At 44.6% G+C, this 23,677-nt stretch overlaps 1 protein-coding gene across 1 annotated transcript in view; it reads right to left on the bottom strand.

The window, feature by feature from the left end:
* raph1a (Ras association (RalGDS/AF-6) and pleckstrin homology domains 1a) overlaps nucleotides 1-23,677 on the bottom strand; it is a 48,696-nt gene that overhangs the window by 23,149 nt on the left and 1,870 nt on the right. Inside the window, exon 2 of the mRNA XM_061088604.1 lies at nucleotides 8,101-8,152. The gene's annotated coding sequence lies outside the window, so the exon portion shown is untranslated. The remainder of the gene's footprint in view (nucleotides 1-8,100; nucleotides 8,153-23,677) is intronic.

The raw sequence follows: 23,677 nt of genomic DNA, 5'->3' as shown, positions 1-23,677 counted from the left end.
GGGTGCTATTCCTGGGTAGCAGTTTTGTTGTCGCCCCCTGTCCCTCAATGGGAAGAGACAGTCCACCAACACACACACTAACACACACACACAAGATTAGAGAGCAGAATGTCACACACCCACACACAAACACACACACAGACACACACACACGCTGAGGAGCTACAATTAGATCCCTGTGGTTAAGAAGGTCTATCATTTAGACTGGAGGCTAGGGCACGTGTGTGTGTGTGTGTGTGTGTGTGTGTGTGTGTGTGTGTGTGTGTGTGTGTGTGTGTGGTTTGGAGACTGCTGAGGGACTAGAGGACCGTTGTGAAAACTCTCACAGCTGCGCTCTCCAACAACAATCTGCTGCTTCCACACAGCGAAGGTTCGGCGGAGGCCAACAAATGAACCTTTTTTCCTCTCGGGCGCAAACGACCGAGGAAAAAATTCACTTCACGTTGAGTCTGAGCTTCAGAAAAAAAACACACACGGGTGATTCAACCTTTTAAAATCGGCCTCCGACCACAGCGAGGGATGAAACTAAATTCTGAATCCTCTGCTCAAGGTCAAGGCTTCTTCTTGGGGTCATTTTAAGAGTAAAATCTTTTAGCTGCACATACGGATAATTGGTCCAGTAAGAACGTGTGATTATTGCCTCAGTTCCCTTCAAGACGTTTTCTAACATTTCGGTGAATAATTTAGATTTTTGCTACCTGGAATTTTGAAGTTTACTGTCATATCATAAACATTTAGGTTAATTGCTTTGAATACGGACAAGTTCCATCAACAAAGAGTCAGTGCCTGTTTTTTGGGAAATGTTATAACATGATAATGTTGTTGAAAGTATCTTCACATCTCATCTTCTTGTATCCATGGAAACACTGGTTCGGAAAAACCTTGATGATGATTTTTTTCATCAAGATCCATAAATTATTCTTTGGGAAATCGATGAAAATGTCAAAAAACATATTATCTAAATAAAAAGAATCCTTGTTTCCCCCCATGAGCCAGATCCAAACCAAATATTAATGGATTCTTTCGTGACCCACATCCTTCCAGTTCTGTGGAAATCAGTTTTTATGTTTTTGTGTAATCCTGCTGACAAACAACAAACACACAAACAGACGAGGGGGGTAAACATCGTCTTCAGAGGAGGTAAAAGAGAATCACATGAATCTGGTCGTCTCTGTGGAACTTCCTGCTGCTCTGCTCCAGATTCCTGACTCGACTGTCAGATGGATAGCACCCCCAGAAAGAGCGAGTGGTATGACCTGCACTCGGTCGAGCTCTGTTCTCTGTCGGAGCCGAGGCAGCGAGTCCCTGTTAGTGCCGAGCGTGTGTGTGCATCCAAAGTAAACAGTAATTACTCTGCTGCTGCAGCCACACTCCTCCTGTCTCTCAGGATGAAACCATGCAATCATCCTCCCATCCTTCATTCCTCCTGCTTCTCCTCAGTTTGTTCTCTCCCTTCATTTCTCCGCCTCCTTCTCTGTCTATTACTGTTTCCACCTCTTCCTCCTTTATTATTCCCTCCTGTCCTTGTTCTCCTCACTCCCGTCCTTTACTGTGTTGCTCCTCTTCTTTAATCAGAGGGAATCACACAGGAAAAACAAAATGCATTACTGAGGTTTCTTGGGTTTCTTCAGCCCAACAACCGACTGCTTACAGATCGTATCACTCACACGGTTTAATACAAAACAAGCTTTCAGCGGGTGAACAGTTTGTCATGTGACGATCTGTTAAACGCTCCAGGACAGGAAGTGGCCTGAGCCTCAGAGCGCTGACCTCTGACCCCTTCACGAGGAGTTAAATATGGAGGTGAAGGCAGCTGTTGTCAGGCAGGGAGGCGACAGGACCGACGCATGGACAGTGTTACACTGCTGATATTTTTAGGGAGAAACACGAGGACTGAACAGGTTCCCTGTGTCAAACTGGGACATACATCTGTCGAGGGAGGGAGGAGGAGCCAAGTGGAGAGCAAACGAGAAAAAGAAAGGAGACGAAAGCCGGCCAGAGGAGAGGAGACAAGTGGAGAGAAGACAAGAAAAGGAAAGGAGACGACAAGACAAGTGGAATGTGGACAAGATGATGAAGAAGAACAAGATGATGAATATGAAGCGGAAGAACAAGAGGAAGAAGAACAAGATGATGATGATGATGAAGGAGAATCACATCTACTGCTTAAGTGCCCTTGAGCAACACATGGCATCTGTAGTACTTTCCCACAATGCAACACAAGAGCCTCAATGGTTCTGCAACAACAACATCAACACCAAAAGAAAAGGCTTTAAGTCCCTTTGAGTGCAATGAATGAGGCCTGTTCCCACGGCTCTATATCAGAATCACACACACTCAGACACACACACACACACCCACACACACTCAGACACACACTCTCCCATACACCCACACCCACACACACACAGTTGATGGTATTTTTAGCTTGTTGGGTTTTTTGTAATGAGAACCTATAAATCACATCCAGAGAAAACCAGTGAATCCAGACATTGAGACGTTTCTTTTACACACACACACACACACACACACACACACACACACACACACACACTATAAAGGACTGATTATGCAAACACTTTACATTTTGTTATTTTATCGTTTCTGTTTTTATTTTATTCTTGTGCCAAACTATTCCGTCCTAACTGAATTAAATCACAGCTGAACACAGTAAATGGAATAAGCAACGATTTGGCCTCAATCAATGTTTGTGTGTGTGTTTGTGTGTGTGTGTGTGTGGGGGGGGGGGGGGGGGGGCTGACATGCTGCCAAGTGACTCTTACATTCAGGAGACAGGCGTGTTATCTCCGTCTCTCTGGAAAACCTTCAGGAGGTTCCAGGTCCGAACTGATCCAACAACAAATCACAGGGACAGACAAACCTTCAAACTAATTATTCTCATAACAACGACAACAACTTGGACCACACGAATACAGTTTCTTTATTCTGGAGGTAAGTCACGACGGAGGCGTAATTTCCGTGGTTCTGATCTGAAATGTTTTGGCTGGTATCAAACAGGGAGGAAGCAGAAGACGAGTGAGGAGCCGCCTGCTGATCCAGCAACAATGATATCACTTCCCCTGAGACCTGCAGGAGGGATTACATCATTTCCTGTTCGCTTCCCTGCCTCGTATCGACATCTGCCTCCGTCCCTCACTTCAAGGAAGGAGCATTAATGCAGAGGACGAGAGGGGGGGTGGAGGCAGAGTGAGTGGGGCTTTTATTTCACCCTCCTCAGCTGCATTATACTTAAATGTAGTGTATACATACACACACACACACACACACACACACACACACACACACACACACACACATACACAGTAGTACTTTTTAACTCCACCATCACAGGAACGTGTGTTTAAGAGCAGGGGGATAAATACAACATTGTATGTATGAATACATGTGATGTGACGTGGCCCAAATTACACATCATTGTGTCTGAGTCGTGCTCTTGAGCCCCCTGGCTGGATCCCTGGGGGCTCAGCTGCTGCCATGTAACCTGACACACACACACACACACACACACACACACTCACACACACACACACACACACACACAAACACACACACACACACATACACACACACACACACACACACACACACACACGCACGCACACACACACACACACACACACACACACACACACACACACACGAGTGCTCCAGATTTAAGGGAAAGAACAAACGAGGTCTATTTTTGATCCAAACCTAACAAACAACAGGATCAGGAAGTCGATTCTACTCCAACTGAATGGATTTACCATGGACGTATTAAAAAAGACACGGAGGCATCATGGCAGCATTGAAGCTTGCCCCCCCGTTCACATGGAGGCTGGAGGCTGAGGTGATGATGCATGTGGGCCAGCGAGCTGTAGGTGACGGTGGGAAAGCGGAGGAGGCACAGCTTTGCTATTCTCAGAACCTGAGAGAGTTGTAATATCTCAGGGTCTTGTTCACGAGGGAGGGGAAGACGGAGCAGGGCATCGACACGCGGGTCGCTGTGATTGATCGGCCGCTCTGCATTCCCGACCCTCATCTACGAGATCTGGGTGATCGGAAAAACCAGGGTGTGGATGCAAGCCGGCGTCAGGGTGCTCTGGCTCGGAGTCAAACTGCTGTGCGTTCAAAAGTAGTTCAGGTAGTTTGTTGGTGACTTCCGTTGGAGGTTTGCCCGGCACGCCAAACTGGGAGAAGACCCAGAGGTAGACTCAGAGGTAGACCCAGAGGTAGACCCTGAGGTAGACCCAGAGGTAGACCCAGAGGTAGACCCAGAGGTAGGCCCAGAGGTAGACCCAGATGTAGACCCAAAGGTAGACCCAGAGGTAGACCCAGAGGTAGACCCAGAGGTAGACCCAGAGGTAGACCCAGAGGTAGACCCAGAGGTAGACCCTGAGGTAGACCCAGAGGTAGACCCAGAGGTAGACCCAGAGGTAGGCCCAGAGGTAGACCCAAAGGTAGGCCCAGAGGTAGACCCAGAGGTAGACCCAGAGGTAGACCCAGAGGTAGGCCCAGAGGTAGACCCAGAGGTAGACCCAAAGGTAGACCCAGAGGTAGACCCAGAGGTAGGCCCAGAGGTAGACCCAGAGGTAGACCCAGAGGTAGACCCTGAGGTAGACCCAGAGGTAGACCCTGAGGTAGACCCAGAGGTAGACCCAGAGATAGACCCAGAGGTAGACCCTGAGGTAGGCCCAGAGGTAGACCCAGAGGTAGACCCAGAGGTACGCCCGGAGGTAGACCCAGAAGTAGACCCAGAGGTAGACGCAGAGGTAGACCAAGAGGTAGACCCAGAGGCAGACCCAGAGGCAGACCCAGAGGCAGACCCAGAGGCAGACCCGGAGGCAGACCCGGAGGTAGACCCGGAGGTAGACCCGGAGGTAGACCCGGAGGTAGACCAAGAGGTAGACCCAGAGGTAGACCCAGAGGTAGACCCAGAGGTAGACCCAGAGGTAGACCCTGAGGTAGACCCAGAGGTAGACCCAGAGGTAGACCCAGAGATAGACCCAGAGGTAGACCAGAGATAGATCCAGAGGTAGACCCAGAGGTAGACCCAGAGGTAGACCCAGAGGCAGACCCAGAGGCAGACCCGGAGGCAGACCCGGAGGTAGACCTGGAGGTAGACCAAGAGGTAGACCCAGAGGTAGACCCAGAGGTAGACCCAGAGGTAGACCTAGAGGTAGACCAAGAGGTAGACCCAGAGGTAGACCCAGAGGTAGACCAAGAGGTAGACCCAGAGATAGACCCAGAGGTAGACCCAGAGATAGACCCAGAGGTAGACCCAGAGGTAGACCCAGAGGTAGACCAAGAGGTAGACCCAGAGGTAGACCCAGAGGTAGACCCAGAGATAGACCCAGAGGTAGACCCAGAGATAGACCCAGAGGTAGACCCAGATGTAGACCCAGAGGTAGACTTAGAGGTAGACCAAGAGGTAGACCCAGAGGTAGACCCAGAGGTAGACCAAGAGGTAGACCAAGAGGTAGACCAAGAGGTAGACCCAGTATGACATATCCCATCTGGCCTGGGAACGACTCTGGATCAATCCCCCATGAAGAGCTGGAGAGTGTGACTGGGAGAGGAACGTCTGGAAAACCCTACATGGCCGTCAACCTCAACCAAGACAATGCATGGGTGGAGAAGCTCCCCCACCCCCCCCAACCCCCCGATCATTGGCCTAAAGCTGTGTCCCAACTCAGGAGAAGGAGAACACATTCTACACAGACCATGAAGGAGGCAGCCAGACAGCAAAGGCCCAACAAAAATGACAAGGTTTCCTATTTGCGTCGCCAGCTTGTCTCGCTCTGACCGCTGCATCGTTATGCTACTTTGAGCGATAGCGTGTTAGCTTCCTGAGCGCGATGAGTCCTGGGACAGGTCGGCCTGAGAAGGAGCCTCCGTCCTCGCTCTGGAACAGAAGGACTTACATACATGTGGACATGTGCAGCGTGGGACCGCTCCACCAACATGCTCGGCCTCAATCACATGACATTTTATAATGATTAGACATCTCTCTATATATATTTACCTTTATATACGTTGCCAAACCCAAACAGCTCGGTTATAATAAACATAGAAACACGAGCCACTCCTTCACAACTGCCCACAACCACACACTGTATTTATAGTACCTGTATTTATACACACACACACACCACTTTGATATGATCACATCAGTGCAGCATGTGCAGCTGTGTGTGTGTGTGTGTGTGCAGCTACACTAATTCCAAAGCTGAATAATATATAACAGGACAACTTCCCACAAAACACAAGTTTCTGAAAAAACTCTCAAACAGAACTCTGTTTAGAAAATGTTGTATGATTACTCCCTGCAAAATTAAAACACAAGTTTGAACCTTTCTTATACATTTATTTTTGCGTTACGAATAATTTTGTATAAAATTGTGATGAATGTAAAATTTGGCAATAATCACTAAGTTGTCTTAATCAAACCCTTATGACAAGGATATGTCATTTTAGAAAGAACTATAAAAAGAAAGAGTTTTTATTAACTTTTTTAATAATTTTAAATAAATTAGATATTTTCTGCATTTTAAATATCTTTGTAAACCCAGTGTTGATCATTTTAAACATCACAAATATTAATAATACTGATAAATAGCTTACATTTTTGTATCTGAAAATATAGATGCAAACACCAATATGTCTGTGAAAGGCTCATATCACTAACCATCATTTTTTTCTGGTTTCTAACTAATGTAAATCAGTTTTAGTTTTCATGAGACAGCAAAGGAACCTAATGTTTTAAATCCCAACGCACAAAAGTCATGATGACATTTTCCGTCGCCTGCAGGTAAAGATCACATGACTTCTGTCTCAAGAATCCAGATATTAGTTTGCACCGACCACAGATTTGATCACTGTTGATTTGGCTCGATGTCGGAGCCTCTTACCGCAGAAACATCTAGTTTTCCACACAGCTCAGTGAGGATGGAACACAAGCGTAAAGAACACAGAAGCCTGCAAGAGGCCACCAGTGATTAATCGTCCGTGATATCCGATCAACGTGGAATAAACTGGGGGTAAATGTGGAGTCTCTACAAAAACATTTATTTTGGAAACCTCAGCGTACATTTCTAAACACAGGGAGTGAATAAGTGAGTTGCAGCATGCTAAGAGAAAAAATATAACATGCTTTACTTTGGGTACAAGGGATAAAAACAATTCTTTCACAATATGTCTGAACCAGATGTCAGCAGCAACTTTTCCAGACGCCAGAGACCAGTTTAAATAAGATTACAGCCAAGAACAGACACAGGAAGCCAGAGAAAGGCTCTGGAAGAACGAGCAGCGCTAACCGGGGGTGTAGTGGTGAAAGTGGTGACACCAGACGTAACAACGGGATTAATTCTGTCCAATGCAATCTGATGTTAGCGCATTATGCCCATACTTTGTGTAATTGTCCAGCATCTCGTTCCATAACCACGTTAATCTGCTGCTGTAAAAGCCTCCTCTTCTCTGGGAAGGTTTTTCCACCAGATTTCTGAACCTGGCTGCGGAGATTTGATCCTGATTCTGCCACGGAGGCGTTTGTGAGTTTGGCCGGCGGCGGCTGGCGATGAGGACGAAGGTGTAAGACGAGGCTGAGAAGGTTCCGTGAACTTGGCGTGCACCAAACTGAAACTAGTTCCATATGGATTCTGGCTTTGTGCAAAGGAGCGTTGTCATGTTGCAACAGGAGACGGTCACCACCACACTTTGGGAACATCTTCCAAATACTTTTTGTCCATCAAGTGTAGATGACTGTGGAAATTAAAGTTGAAATCCAGCTCTGACGTCCCTACTGACTTATCATCTGTGACATTTGTAAGCAAAACCATACTGATGAGATAAGATACTTTAGGGAGATGAGATGCTGAATTGCAAATTGTACCTTGGATGCATTCCTTGCGCTGACTTGAACATTGGCAAGACTTTACATTTTAAATAAAGAGTAATTTGACCCCAGAGTGATTAGGGTCCCTTCCCTTTGCAGATACAACAGCCAGATGTTAGTAGGTGTTGGTGAGTTCGAAAATTCAACCCTTCCCTGAACGGAACCTCCCACATGTGACGGTGTGATATGAAATTAATGTTGTTTACCTTTGGTCTGTTAACTCAGTCCAGCTCCAGCACAGCACAGAGTTCAATCCCCCTGCAGAGACACACACGGGAGAAACTGTGTTATTATCATATGTGATCGTGTTTCCTTTTCCTACAGAATGTAGAACCCACACAGAGTCTCTGACTGTTAAACATTCAGTGATTGTTAGAATCCAACGGTTCACTGCAGAGATGAGGAGGAAACGGGGACTCGCTCTATCCAGTGGGATAAAATACATCTTCCAGAAACTCCCAACACACAAACACACACACGCACACACACACACATACGCCTGGCAGCTGCCTACACACCAAGTGCACAGTCAGCAGGTGGCACTAGTGTGTGTTTCCGTCGTGCTGTGCAGGCTGGACGTGAGCCACCTAAAAATAACTGACAGGCCACAGCATCTAAATACACTGCTGTGGTCGCCCGCTCTCCCTCTTTCCCAAAATGCTGAAGAAAGTGTGTGTGTGTGTGTGTTTGTGTGACCATTAAAATGTGTGAGTCCGACTGAACGTTGCAGCGAACATGTCTTGATCTGTCACATGGATGTGTGGGAGTGTGGGAGTGTGTGTGTGTCCTTCTACAGACTTATAATGCAGCGCAAACGCACAAAAACGTCAACACATCACATGCACAGAGGAACGTTACACTTTATCTACAAACACACACTCACACGCTCCAATCCCAGCTTGCATAAGATCATTAGCAGCTCTCATATGATCAGTGACTGTTGGCTGAAACAAGAACGCTGTTGTTGAGACAAACACACACACACACACACACACACACACACACACACACACACACACACTCACACACACAGTTCTCTACCCTTGTGTACATCAGAGTGTCTGCGGAATTCAAACCAGCAACCATCCAGTGACAAACCAACATCTGGAACCTGCATTTCTTCACACATTAACTGTAACTTTAACAGGTAGAAGCCCGATGGAGCTGTGACACGTTTACTGTCAATAAATCAAAACTTTATTGATCTCTAAATAAATCTATAGGCCCCCAGAAGTTTATATGATGTTTACAAAGAATAACAGGACATGCAATGACAAATAGATGAATGGATGGATGGATATATAGATGGAGGAATGCATTGATGGATGGATGGGTGGATGGATGGATGATTATATAGATGGAGGGATGGATAGATGGATAGATGCATGGATGGATGGATGGATGGATAGATAGATAGATAGATAGATAGATAGATAGATAGATAGATAGATAGATAGATAGATAGATAGATGGATGGATGGATGGATGGATAGATGGATAGATGGATAGATGGATGGATGGATGGATGGATGGATGGATAGATGGATGGATGGATGGATAGATGGATGGAAAGATGGATGGATGGATAGATGGATGGATTGATGGATGGATGAATGGATAGATGGATAGATGGACGGATGGACGGATGGATGGTTGGATGGGTGGCTGGATGGATGGATGGATGGATGGATGGATGGATGGATGGATGGATGGATGGCTGGATGGATGGCTGGCTGGATGGATGGATGGATGGATGGATGGATGATAGATGGATGGATGGATGGATGGATGGATAGATGGATAGATGGATAGATGAATAGATGGATAGATGGGTGGATAGATGGATGGACAGATAGATGGATGGATGGATGGATAGATGGATATATAGATGGAGGGATGAATTTATGGATGGATGGATGGATGATGGATGGATGGATGGATGGATGGATGGATGGATGGATGGATGGATGGATGGATGGATGGATGGATAGATGGGTGGATAGATGGATGGACAGATGGATGGATGGATGGATAGATGGATATATAGATGGAGGGATGAATTTATGGATTGATGGATGGATGGATGATGGATGGATAGATGGATGGATGATGGATGGATGATAGATGGATGGCTGGATGGATAGATGGATGGAAAGATGGATGGATGGATAGATGGATGGATGGATTGATGGATGGATGGATGGATGGATGGATGGATGGATGGATAGATGGATAGATGGATAGATGGATAGATGGATGGATGGATGGATGGATGGATGGATGGATGGATGAATGGATAGATGGATGGACAGATGGATAGATGGATAGATGGATAGATGGACGGATGGATGGATGGATGGATGGATGGATGATGGATGAATGGGGGAACTTCAGTGCAACAAGCTGACAACAGCAGAAACAAACTGCCCCTCTTTCTGTTCTGCTGTTTTTCATTTACACAACTTAACAGTTCCATCTCTGTCCTGGAATTAAAAACTGATGTGTCATTTAAAATGGTTCCTCATGTCGCTGTGTTGCAACAGGAAAAGTATTGAGATGAATTTGCCAATAACGGTTTCACAACAGCTGCCCAGTGAAAACACTCAGGATAGTTTTTTACTGAATGTCTTCAAATATGAATCAATCATAATCCCTTTGTACACTAATCAGTGACCTCACACTAAACTCTGATGAAATCAAGGTTTCAATTTCTAATCCTCCAAGACCTGAGCGTTGATATTGATACGATTGACCACAGCAAATTTATCAATGGTTTTGAGAAGTCGGCTGGTGTCCTGGTTCAAAACTTACTTTAAAGAGAAGAGATTCTATGTCAGCGTTGGAGATCACGTGTCTGACATACAGACGTTTTGGGAGTTCCACAGGGCAGCTGCCTTGGACCTTTATTATTCTCACATGCTAAGAATTTCCTGAAGCTTAATGAAAATAAAACAGGAAACTCACATTCATTTGGAAACATGGTTTGTAAATATGATAAATGCTAGTTTAAACATTAGTTTAGACTTATGTTAAATGCATTTTGTGTCGGTTTAAGTTTTGATTTGTTCTTCTAATCCTGGTGGATCAGTTTTATTTCCATATCTATTGATCTGTCAAGTGTTTTCCTTTCAGATTAAATGATCAATCATTGTTTTTTCACACTGTGAAACCAACACAGACAGTGTTGGGTTTACAATCATTCAAAAAAGAACATAAAGTGATGAAAAATCCTCATTTTAAAGAAGCTGTAACCTGAGAACTTTAAGCATCTTTGCCTCAAAATGCTGTTTATCGATGCTCAAATCGTTGACGAATTTAAAGCGACTGATTATTGCAGCTCCGATCTCTTTCCTGCTGCGGGAGCGAACCTCTCATGCTGAATATCCTCAGATACGTTTCACGAGTTGTTTTGGATCCTATTTTTAACATTTCTTATGTATGACTTGGGTTTTGAAAAGTTTTCTTATTTTTTAAAGTTGAATCTGAGCTCTGGGGTGTTCGCCTGGTGAATATGAATATGAATATGTGTGGAGGTTGTGTAATGCTTTAAGCTCTGTTTCTCCCTCCCAACACATTGATGACTCCTGCGTTGCCTAACAGGCATTAAAGGTTATTATGAAACCAGGCAGGCAGCCAACACACAGGCTTTAAAACCAAGTCCTCACACTGGAAACAATAGCTTCACCTCTCGATTATTTCACTCATAACGAGCTTTGCAAATCAGATTTTAAGGGGCTGGGCAGCTGATGGCGTCTATAATGTCATGATTACAGTTTCCACAATAAATCACCAGAATAAGTTGCAAACAGGGAAACATTTAATATGAACAATGAGGGTATTGTTACTTCACTTCAAGTGTATTTCTTAATAATTCTGAAAAACCATCCGGAGGTCAGCACAGACATGCAGAGAACATTCAGCTCCACTCAGGTCTCAGTGGATTTAGATTTTATTTCATATCAAATTGTCCCTTTTTTCATACTTTAAATATAATTGGCAAATTAATTGACAGTGGAAATAAAGGATCGTTAAGCTTCAGCACAGGACAAGGAGGCAAACGCTTCAAAACTCTGTAGTAAACTCCGTCTAAAATGTTAAATGTGTTTATATTGAGCTTTTCTAATGTTAGCACCACTTTAGCACTTTACAGCTCGTATTCACACAAGCATTCAGCAGAACTCTTTCTATTACACATCGCTGACACACTGCTGGTGCAGATGTCCGGGTAGTTTGGGGTTCAGTATATCGCCCTTCAGAAACAGGAGCTGGGGATCGAACTCCCGGTCTTCTGGTGACCTCCTGTAACATCATAACACCTTTTAAATGCTCCGAATCTATTTCATTCATGTCGTCCACACCTGAAGCTCAAGATGGCGACACCCGAATCTACGCAAGATTAATTTAGCTTCACTCATGTACAACGGGAGGAGGCGGAGACGTGTCGTCCATCTTTGTTCACACATGTCGGAAGGATCCTATTAATCCTTCGTTGTTAACAAAAACTTTCTTAAATATTCACAGCACATCTGCAAGTGTAAGTTTGAACTGGCCACTTTGTCGTCTGGAGCTCGACTGTTCCCTGAACATCACGTAACTGGAAATATGAGGTCACTTCAGCATGGAGGGTGTGTGTGTGTGTGTGTGTGTGTGTGTTTGTGTGTGTGTGTGTGTCTGTGTGTCTGTGTGTGTGTTTGTGTGTCAGTTTTAAACTATTGTAGTGAGGACATTTCATCTGGTTCTATTAACGAACCGTTTGAAGATTAAGACTTGGTGTTAATGTCAAAATTGGAATTAGGTTAACGTTTAGGGAATGCCTTATGTCACAGAGACACCCCCCCCCCCCTCCATGGCACCGCACCCATTTAAAGCAGCTTGTCACTCGACAGTTTAGTCTGCAGCAGCTGAAGGCCACAGACAGGTTGACGTTTTGGATTTAGTGACATTTACTCCTCAGTTCAGGGCCGTAAACTGTTTGAAGATACTTATAAGCAAATCTTCCCTCCAGTGGGATTCAAACCTTCGCCTCTGTCGGACTCTGCTGCTGAGCTGCAAGAGATACATGCATGTTCTGGTCTGCCTGGTAACCAGCTAACACACAAACCCAGGATCCAGCCGAGACAAGGCCGGCCGTCAGGTCACATTACTGCACGCGCCCTCTGACTCCGCCCTCGGGTTAAATCTGCAGCCGGCTTTTTTCTTTCCTTTATTCAGATGGGCCACAAGCTGCCAGCACCGGAGGGCAGGAAAAATATAGAATATAAAAAAAAGGAACTGAACCACAGTGTTGTGATTCAAATGACTTAACAACGACAATAAATTCAAATGTTGTAGTGGCTGAGCTCGAGTTACAGGACATATTTACATGTTTGAATTTGTAGCTGCTGATGTTGATGTTGAGAATTCGTGAACTGTCGTGTTTCATGCTACGTTCATTCTGTAAATTAAATTGAATTAAATTAAATTGTTCATTTAACGAAATAATCGCAGTATTGATTTGACGTCATATCGCCCAGCTGTACTGTCTACGTTCAAAAAATGTATATCTTCAGGAGTTTTTGATTCGTGAGTCGGTCTCTAATGTGAACTCAGTTTGAAGACAGGCAGCGAACTTCCCTGTGTGTTCACATGATGGAACATCGGGGGTCAGTGTGTCGTGAGGACGGAGCCAAGTGCCTCAGTTCATCATTCAATCATCTATCAGCACCTCAGTGAGAATCTGCTCTGAAACCTGACGGCTGCTGATCCTGAACACGTTTTCCTGCAGAGTCTGAACGCAGCAAAAGCCCAAACCTCGTCCAGACCGAGATGTCTGGTGTGAAGAGGTTTCCTCATAATCCCCAATCACAAAACCAGCAGTAAAGGAGGCGCACGCACACATGCACACTCCTGCAAGCGCACGCAGGTCGAGTGTTGCTGCAGTGGAGTCGGTCGCACTGCAGATCTGTCAGGAAGAATCACAGCACCCTGCCGTACTGCTTTCACACACACACATACACACACACACACACACACACACACACACACACACACACACGCTGAGAACAAGGACACTGAGCGACTGGGTGGAAAGACTGCTAACAGGAGGAAGAGGAGGAGGAAGAGCAGGAAAGACGAGGACAGACCTGGTTGGATCTCACTTCCCTGCTCTAAATACACACATTTGTCATTTCTGTGTGAAATACCAAATGATGTTGTTTTCAACCAGTCAGACTTTATAGACGTGAAAATGTGTGTATTTCAGTGTGAGAGCGAAAGAGAAACAGGAATACGATTTTAGATTTACCCGTTTGAACAGGAGTAGTAACTGTTAATGTTGTGGTGGTGGTAACAAATGAATCTTTACGTGGAAAAACTAAAAACTTGGGTTCATTGTGAAACTGTATCAGAGTCAGAGGACGTCGGCTGCATTCTTCATATCTGAAAGACTGATAAAACTACAGAGAGTGACACAATTTCCCACAATTTCATGCCTGCAAACAGCTGATCGGGGGGGGGGGCACACAGGGAGCATGTGCAGGGCGTGACGGCCACGTCGCTGATCTGTGGTTCACACAGGGAGCGTGTCAGCTGCAGGTTTCTGGAATATCTACTGTATTTCCTTGAATTAAAGTAGGTCGATGCACTCAGCTAAATACCAGGACCAGTGATAAGAAACGGAAGGCACGAGTTGCAAATATGCATGTTTTATGCTGTCGACAGATACTGAATATATGTTTAAAAAAGATCTTTGTCACTGTCTATTTTGCATTGAACTAGAAAATAGACGCCATCAGCTCTGATCGCCACAAACCGTCGAGATCTTCGTGGTTGTGCTCTACGTGTGTCGCCGCTTTTTTACCAGGAAATATTGGTTTTCTTAGTTTTATCATCTTTGAGTCTGTCGCTCACGGTGAATCCAGCGAGGGATCCCCTGCTGTTCACACATCCACTTCCAACCCGACTTTCTACAGAGTTTAAACCAGCATCGATCACATGCTCATTAGTCGCCTTGGAAATCACGTCACACTCTCGTGAAGGCAGACGACTGGAACATGCACCGATTCATAAATTCTAGGGTTGGACACAAAAAAAACCAAAACAACAACTTCATTTTTTAGCTTGTGTGACATGACCAGGGGTTTGAGAGCGTTTTTCCTCCTGCACACACAGTGGCACCCCCGAGCTGAAAGCCTCATAGAGAGAAACAAGGTCAAACTTTCCACTTCTGTCCGTCCTCGGTGGAGACGGCTCCTGCCAGGAACAACATCTGCGGTGGGAACCAACGACAAACTTCTCAACACGGGAGAGCAACAGGGAAAAAGTGAACACATTGAAGTGGGTGTGTTGTTCATGCACATCACTGGATTCTGCACCGCACGCATTCAGGTTTTTATCCCCTTTCACAAGCCATTCAGACGGATAGAGACTTATAACCATGATGAGACAGAACCTGCTCAGACACACACAGAAATAACACACACTCGTTTAATCGTTTAATGACAGAGAACGAGCACCTGAACCCTGACTCAGCTGAAAACCATCAGACCGGCTCCAGTTCTAACAAGTCCCCGTCCCCAGGCCCGGCTCCACCTCAGCGTCATGGAGCCTTAAACCAACCTGACACACCTGAGACACGTGGAGAACACCTTTCACACACCAGTGCAATCAGTCTATTTGTGTACGATGACATTTACAGCACGTGCAACACTTCACTCCTCATCTGTCCTGGCAGGAACGTGGATTCATCGAAGGCTTATCTGACTAAACCAGCTGCTGATGGGCCGTCTGGTGAAAGCACATCTCAGCTTGCACAGCAGAGATTTACAGTCCGTCGTATCAGAGACGTCTTTTTGTCCAAAGCAACTTGAATTTCCACTCAAACACACTGGGAGCGGTTTGGGAATTAGTGTTTGGCTTACTGCTCCAGCTTGGTCTCTTGGTCGAGAAGGTAAATGTCAAATGCTGCAAACATTTTACAGAACTATTCCCTGAGTAAAATAAAAAACGCTGCAGAATTTCCAAGTGAACCCATGTGGGGACACAGAAGGAAAGAAAATCAAGTCGAGGACATTTATAACAGGAAGACGAAGACGCCAACTTGGAAAGACGACATGATTCAAGAGCTTCAGCTGTTGTCGATGTGCTGTAAATTAAAAAACATGTGATTTCGCGTAATTTGACGTCATTTGGGTCACGTCCCCACTCCTTCATGTTCTTCACAGGCTCCACCCCTCGCCTAAATGCTGCGGACATTTCCCTGTTGTTGTGAACGAGTCTGACCTCGACATTCTCCTGCTGCTGCTTCACATATGAAAGATAAACTCTGGCAATTGTTACGTATCTGAAACCAGCTATAGAGATTAAGAGAAAGAGCAATAAACAGAAGCTTGTAGATGTATCGGGATGTGGAGTCACTCGATCGGCCAGTTTACTACCGGACGAAGAAACACACGTGTAACAGCTACATGGATGTAAAGTCCGTGTGATTTCCCTCGAGACACCTACACACTCGTTGCTGAGGAAGGGCGAGCACGTCCCCACTCACTTTCCATCCACACATTTTTCCGAACCAGACGCAGGATTGTTAGCTGGCGGCTTCCCAGTCACAACTCAACCTCACTTACCCCTGTGCCCAATATTGTGTAAGTCAGGTTCCCCAAAATTAAACTTTATGTTCACTCATGTCTTCGTCTCAGGGGGCCAAGGTGCAGATAGAGTTTGAACCGTGACCTCTGTCGCAGCAGTCGTCGTGCAGACAAAGCCGCAGAATATCAGACTTCATCCAAACGCTGAGACAGAACTGTGCAGACAGATCGAGAGCTCACATACTTTCCAGCTCCACTGCAGAGCCGTCTGGATCCGGGAGGTAGCTGTGGTCTGGACCCGCTTCACGTGTGTGTTTTCACATTTGAAAGAGCCAGCACAAAAAAACAGTAGCTGTTCCAGACGTTCTCCAAGACATAACATTAACACACATAATCCAACCACACACACACACACACACACACACACACACACACACACACACGCAGGTTAAACGCCTGTACTCTTCTCTCTTAGTTTGAGCAATGGAAAACTGACAGGCTTTACACTATCAACACTTTCCTGCGAGCCGATGGACGCCCACACATACACAGACTCACAACGTCTACAAAGCCGACAAACCCCAAACACACTCTCACTTTGTTTCACCCTCTCTCTCACACACACTTTATAATAACATCATCTCTCTTAAACGTCACCAACACACACAATTAAGGCCGTGTGGCCCAGCTCACAGGGTATAATCAGCCTGACTGGTTCCACTGCTAACAAGCTGACAAACGGCTGACTGCATCATTTACATCTGTTATTATGCCACTAGAGGATTATCTGTTTGGCTCTATTCTCAAAATGTTTGTCTATTTATTTACTTACTTATATTTTGTAAAACCAACGATTTACCTGTGCAGAGGATGTTTTCATTTGTTTGTCCGTCGGGATTAATCAAAAACTAACATTTTGTGCAGGGTCGGAGCATGACCCCAAAAAAAGAAGGCATTACATGTTTGGAGCTGATCGAGATTAACAGGGACATCCACGAACTTTGTTTATTCCACTTTCACATGGTGACGTCTGCCGTTAGCCTTAGTGGAGGTAAGCATCCTCTCAGATATCTCTACAAGAAAGAAAGAGACTGTAAAGCTCAGAATGATAAGAAAATGATTCCTCGTCAAGTTATATCATATGACAAGTGAAATCATATTGTGTAGTAATACATGAACCTTTGCAACCAATAAGATTAGAGACAGAGATTTACAGCTTATTTAGATAATTGTTCGTCATATCGGAATTCTTTCATTTGAAATGCAGCCTCACATTCAACCATCTAGCTTAATGCATTGTGTTGTTGTGTCGCTGTGTTGCCATCAGAGTTGAATGTAATGTTCACCAGGCACGTGCGCTGATGTTTACTATTTCAGTTCGTGGCTCAGGTGTTGAAATGAGGCACCGAAATCTGTGTTGTGTGATTCAGTCTGGAAGGAACCAGATAGGATTTCAGTACCAAGCCCTAATATGGTATTAATGACTTCTTGATTACATCCACAATGGATACGTTAGCATTACACGATTGGAGTATAAACAGTGCAGGGCAATGCATCATCAGTCTGATGCTTCTCAGTTCAGTCTGAAATCTATAAGGTATGAAACGTGGGAAGCGGGCAATTACTTAAATATCCCAACATGGACTGCAAGAATGAAGAACAGAATTTAGTGCTGTGTTTTTAACATTAAGTTTGCCTAAATTTGAATCTCAAGCAAAGACTTTGAATGATTCCTGCACCGCTCCTGAAGCCGAGTGTTTATAGAGACTTTAAAAGTCAAGTTAAACAGAGTCGGCCTCCGTTCAGCACAGTTTAAGAATCGGAGGTCCTGATTCCCAGCTGCACAGCCGGGCCCTGGATCTCCACGAGGGCCGAGGGACATAGAGAAAGACCAAGAGAGAACGAGGTAGAGAGAGAGAGAGAGAGAGAGAGAGAGAGAAAGCGTGGCTTGGCTGGGGTGATACAACTCGGAGAAGAAGAAAAAAACAACCCAAGACAGGGAAAAATAAAAGAATAAAAAAAACAGAAAAGAAGAAATGAGATTACATTTTCCAAGAACGACGAGCGGTGCAGAAACTCGGCAACAGCAGCCGCAAAGACTCGACATCTGTGTGGAATTAGAGAGAGACCGAGATGAGGACAGACAGTGCTGCTGCTTGAAAAACTCCTTTTGAACTACAGTGTTATGTTCGTCTGACGGAGATGAAGGGAAACTACGAAAATTCCTCTCCGAAGCAGATCTGCACCAACAGACGAATCACGAAAGGACAAAAGGATGAAAACAAAGGAAAAGCTGTGATGTTGTTATATTTAGAAGCCGTCAGATATATATTAATATATATTTTTAAACTATAGAAGTTGCATTGCTTTGAATAATTGAGCTCTGGCATGATGGGAACATCCGCTAACAGACAGAGCTCTGTGTCCATACTTAATGGTTATGGACCAAACAGAAGAGACGGAGCAGTACCATGAGAAACCTTCTGGGGGCAGTGTAGTTCAAGCGAGACGGCCATAGGACACAAGATTAAAATTTTTACAATGAGAGAACTATTTAAGGGTTTTGAGAGTTGGTAACGATATGTCCACCGTTGCCATGTTAGCTGTTGTCACAAACCCTTGACTCTGCACTGCCCTCTAGTGGATTTATTAATAATAACTTAATAACATGCCGATGTAAAGTTCCTGAGCCGTAAGCAGCTTTGAGAAGTTTGTTGTTGAGGAGAAAATGGTTTTGCAGGAAAAAGAAGTTTAGGGATTGAATCGTTCTGTTCGAATACCTGAAGCTTAGCTCTTGTTTTTCTCTGGATCGATTTCCTCTGAGAATCTTTTTGCCACTTGTGTAAACAGCTGACTGAATTTGTCAAAGCGACAACTGTGCCAACAAATGGAATCATTTAGATTTTGTTTCCCCAGGATTTCTTGTTGTATTACCACGTCACCGGGCTATGAGCGGAATGTCCGTCAGTCCAGCACCAGCTTTCTTAATGGCCTCACTGACCTCTGACCCCTGAGGGGTTTACCTGCTGCACATACCATAGACATACAAACATTTTTGTTCAGTCCAATGTCCCAAAAAATATACTAAAATATTAAAATACGGAAAATGAACAAACAATCAGGACATTTTATAGTTCTGCTGTTTGTCCAAGAGTCTGTGGTGTTTCGTTTATGAAGCAGTTAACTAAGGAGAAACTGGAGTAGTGTTCCCTCATCTGGATACTCCATTAATACTGTGTGTGTGTGTGTGTGTGTGTGTGTGTGTGTGTGTGTGTGTGTGTGTGTGTGTGTGTGTGTGTCCCTCCCACACACACACACACACACACACACACACAGGCTGAGTCATTGCATTCAGCTGCCAGTTCCCTGTTTTAACAACAAACAGCAGAAAAAACATGAATTGTTATCGCAGCGCTCACACACACACACCCACACACACACGCACACACACACACACACACACACACACACACACACACACACACTTCTCTGTTTGTGTCACTTGTGGAGTCCACTGGTTTCTATTGGTAACTAATCATAGGTGATTTTTAGATATGTTGCGATACCATTAATCGTCTTCCTTCTTCTGAGACCTGGACTTTACACATCCGCCGATAACGAGGACCCGATCTGATTCCGCTGGATTTTCAAAATAAAACAATGTATTTTAACAGTTATGTTAAATGTTTAACAGGCATTTTTACTGTGCTGCACTTTTGGCAGAATCAAAGGCATTTTTCAGAATGATTGATGAAAATATCTACTGCATAAAACAAGCGATTCGGCCACATGTGGGGAGAATCGTATGTGGGGGGGGGGATACAATCCAACATTTGTAATATAGACTTGCAGCTGCTTTCATAGCCTTGGCAGCTTGTGTTTAAAATAACACTGTGACCTTAAAATGTCCTTAAATGTCTTAAAACAACGGTAATCAGTTATTGACTTGCTGCTCGTTCACCTTCTTGTGCTCTGAGCTGTGCAGCTTAAATAAATTGATTCTGTTCAGCTTCCACGCAATTTAATCCAATATCTAATCTCAACCCGACTGAAACTAGGCCATTTTATTACCATCCATATATGAATAAGGTTGTTAATCTGCCGGGGCTGGGGGGCTCGGGGGGGGGGACTGGTTATCTGGGCAGGACAGACCCACATCTACAGCACTGGGGCAGAACTAACGCTGCCATTACGAGCTAATCAATCAAATCAATTGGTTGAGGGAAAATTAACAGTTTTAATTAACCATTAGCGACTTTGATAATGGATTTGTCGTATTTCAAGCAAGACGGACGGTTTGACCTTCTCAAATTAGAACCTTTGAATCTTCAATGCCGTGAACATCAGAGAAGAAGACATCTCAATATTTTTCTTCAGTGAGAATCGGTCCTGGTCCAAGTCAGAGCTTGTGTTCTGAATGCACTGAGGGAGAAGAGTGTCATAACAGTCCCGCTTCACAACTGCAGTAAGACGGTGAGATGGTTTAACTTTCACTACCAAACCTGAAATGACTGAATGAGACACTGTGGCCTGCAGTGTCCCTCTGTAGCAGATCTGCTTCACACCCTCTCTGTGCGTCCCACCCCTGGGACAGACAGGAATTTCCTGAGAGAGGGAAGGATGACTTTTCCATACGCTTGGCGAGAAGAAAGAAAGACACAGTACGACCGTCAGCGAGGGAGAAGCAAACCACAACATCAGATGGTGACCTGCTTTGACCCCTTAGCAGCAGCGACCAATGAGAACAGACCGACGGACGGCACCAGAGCAGCTGATCCAGATATAACCAGTGCGTCCAGTTCGATGCTTACACGACGACTGCCGAGTTGCCAGAGGAAGCTCACGAGGCCAACATCGTCCTTGAACGCTGTCGGGCCGGTCCAGCAACCGGAAATGCAGATGTGCGGTTCCCACAACAGACATGAATCCACTTCAGGGCCCCGGAGTTAGACAGTGAGGCCTCCAGCAGTCGCTGAGCATCGTTATCCAAACTAATTATCCACATTCATACAGTTTCAGTTTTATCAACTCTGCAACTTCTTGAGCGCAAAACTGACCTGACAGAGGGAGCAGCTCAACCTCTGGGGAGCAGGAATGTGCTGTCACTTCAATCAATAGGTGCTTTTTGCATCACAAGTTCCAGAAATGTTAAGCATTAATGTCCAGGGAACTTTCCCCGAGGCTGAAAGTTCCTGCAGCTCCTTGTGACTTCTTGTGTCTCCACAAAAAACCGTTGAATCCCTGAAGCGATCAACTGAAGAGTCTCATGACACATCAGAGGCAGAAAAGCCACCGTTTGTTTGTACATGCGTCTAATGTCGTCCACTGCAAACATCTCAACAAATTCTGGACTTGATTGTTGTGAAATCTCGTTTTATCTCCAAATAACTTAATGTAGACGCTCGTTCTTTCAGTGGAAACATCAGAAGGTTCATGTTCACCAATGAAAACTTGATCCAAGCCGCCGCACTTCATTCTTTACAACTGTGATGTCCACTGGAGCCTTTCACCCCCTCCAGTTTGACATTTCACTCGTGACCAAACATAGACCAGACATACGAGTCGGGGGTTTTCTCCTCTTTAAAGATCAAGTAGTGTACAAACCCATTGGCCGCAGCCAGTTGTGTTGCATTAACTCACAATGCCTGCAAGACTCCTGGTCACAAGACAGCGAGTCGCAAAGTGTGAACTCCACAGTGATCTGACAACGTCCAATGTTGTGTAGTGTGAACTTGGAAGAAGAAAAGACTGCCACCTAGGTAATAAGGAGGGAAATGGACAGACAGTCTGTCAGGGGAAGCAGGAGCCTGCAGGTCTCAGGGGTAAGACTCAAGCTGAGTGGCTGGTTGGAAACAGTCGGAGCAGCCTTTAGATGAAGTAGGGCAGTGGGGATTTTCATACTCCAGTTAACCCTCAACACAACCGGGAGGAAGTGAATTGTGTCCCACTTTGCTGCACGCGAGTGTGTTACAGAGGTGGAACCTCTCAAGGCTGTCAGCACGATTCCACTGAAGCTCTGATGGGCCTGGTTACAGATCACAGCTCCCAGCAAGGGACTTAAACATCCAAGCAGCTCAGTCTGATTATTTAATATTCTCTTGCAAATTCTCTTATTTATAATAACAATACAATTATTTTTTATTGTAATTACTATAAGCTTCTGTATTTCTAAACATGTTTAGATGACTTTTAACATTTGAGAACGTGTGAGTCATCAATTAAAAGAAATAAACAGGTTTGTAAAACAGTACATTTGGTTTTTTTCAATGTTAAGCATCACTTTTTTCTTAAGCGTCCAAACTAAAGCTCTGGATTGATGAGAGATAAATCATTTTCAAACAAAAAAGCCAACCCAGATATCGCTGCATCGAAAAACAGCATCTTCATTTGTTTCAATGGAAATTCAATCCTGACTTTTTGGCCAAAAGCACAGTCCAGCCTCATCTGTCTGAGACAAATCATTCACTGCTTTTCTGACCTCTGACCAGACTGGATGTAAATTCACTTACAAGGTTATGGTTGATTCATTCAATTTGTAGGATATGACTTCAATTCATTATCGCTGACTTTGTATGGGGAAGAAAAGGAGCATTTTACAAGTGTTAAATTATAATAAATGAATATTTAAACATGGGACACTTTTAAGTTAATATAGCAACTGTGTGAGGACTGAAATGAAGTTGATTTAATCCAGTTAGCTCCTGCTGAAGTGAATTCAATCCCTTTTATACCCTAATTGATTCCTCACTAAAAACACATGTAAAGGAGAATAAATCCACTTGTTGTCCCATTGTCGTTTTTCTTTCACCCTGAGTGAGGAATAATATCTCGTCTACAATGCATGGAAACACATTGTAAAATACAGAATTTTAACTGCACAACAGTCGTTAGCAAAGACATCAGGGTCAGTGACACCTGGAATCGACCTGGAGTCATGTGACAGGACACTGACGAATCAGCGAAGGCTACGTCGTGACCGAACAGACCCAATCAGCAAGCACCTGTGAGTTTCTACGTCATTGTTTTTCAAACCTCGTCCAGAATAAAACGCGTTTACGACGGATGTATCTGGAACAGAGCTGACGCGTTTCCAAACGAAAACGTAGTAATGTGGATGTAGCCTAAGATCGGAAAACTGCGTATGTGTGAATACGATCATCGGTTGATAAGTATTTACGCCTTATTCAGTATTGTCTTAATCGGGTTAATATCGGAATTC

Source organism: Limanda limanda, chromosome 16, assembly GCF_963576545.1.
Source record: "Limanda limanda chromosome 16, fLimLim1.1, whole genome shotgun sequence".
Taxonomy (NCBI): Eukaryota; Metazoa; Chordata; class Actinopteri; order Pleuronectiformes; family Pleuronectidae; genus Limanda; species Limanda limanda.
This window is presented reverse-complemented; position numbering and strand designations above follow the sequence as displayed.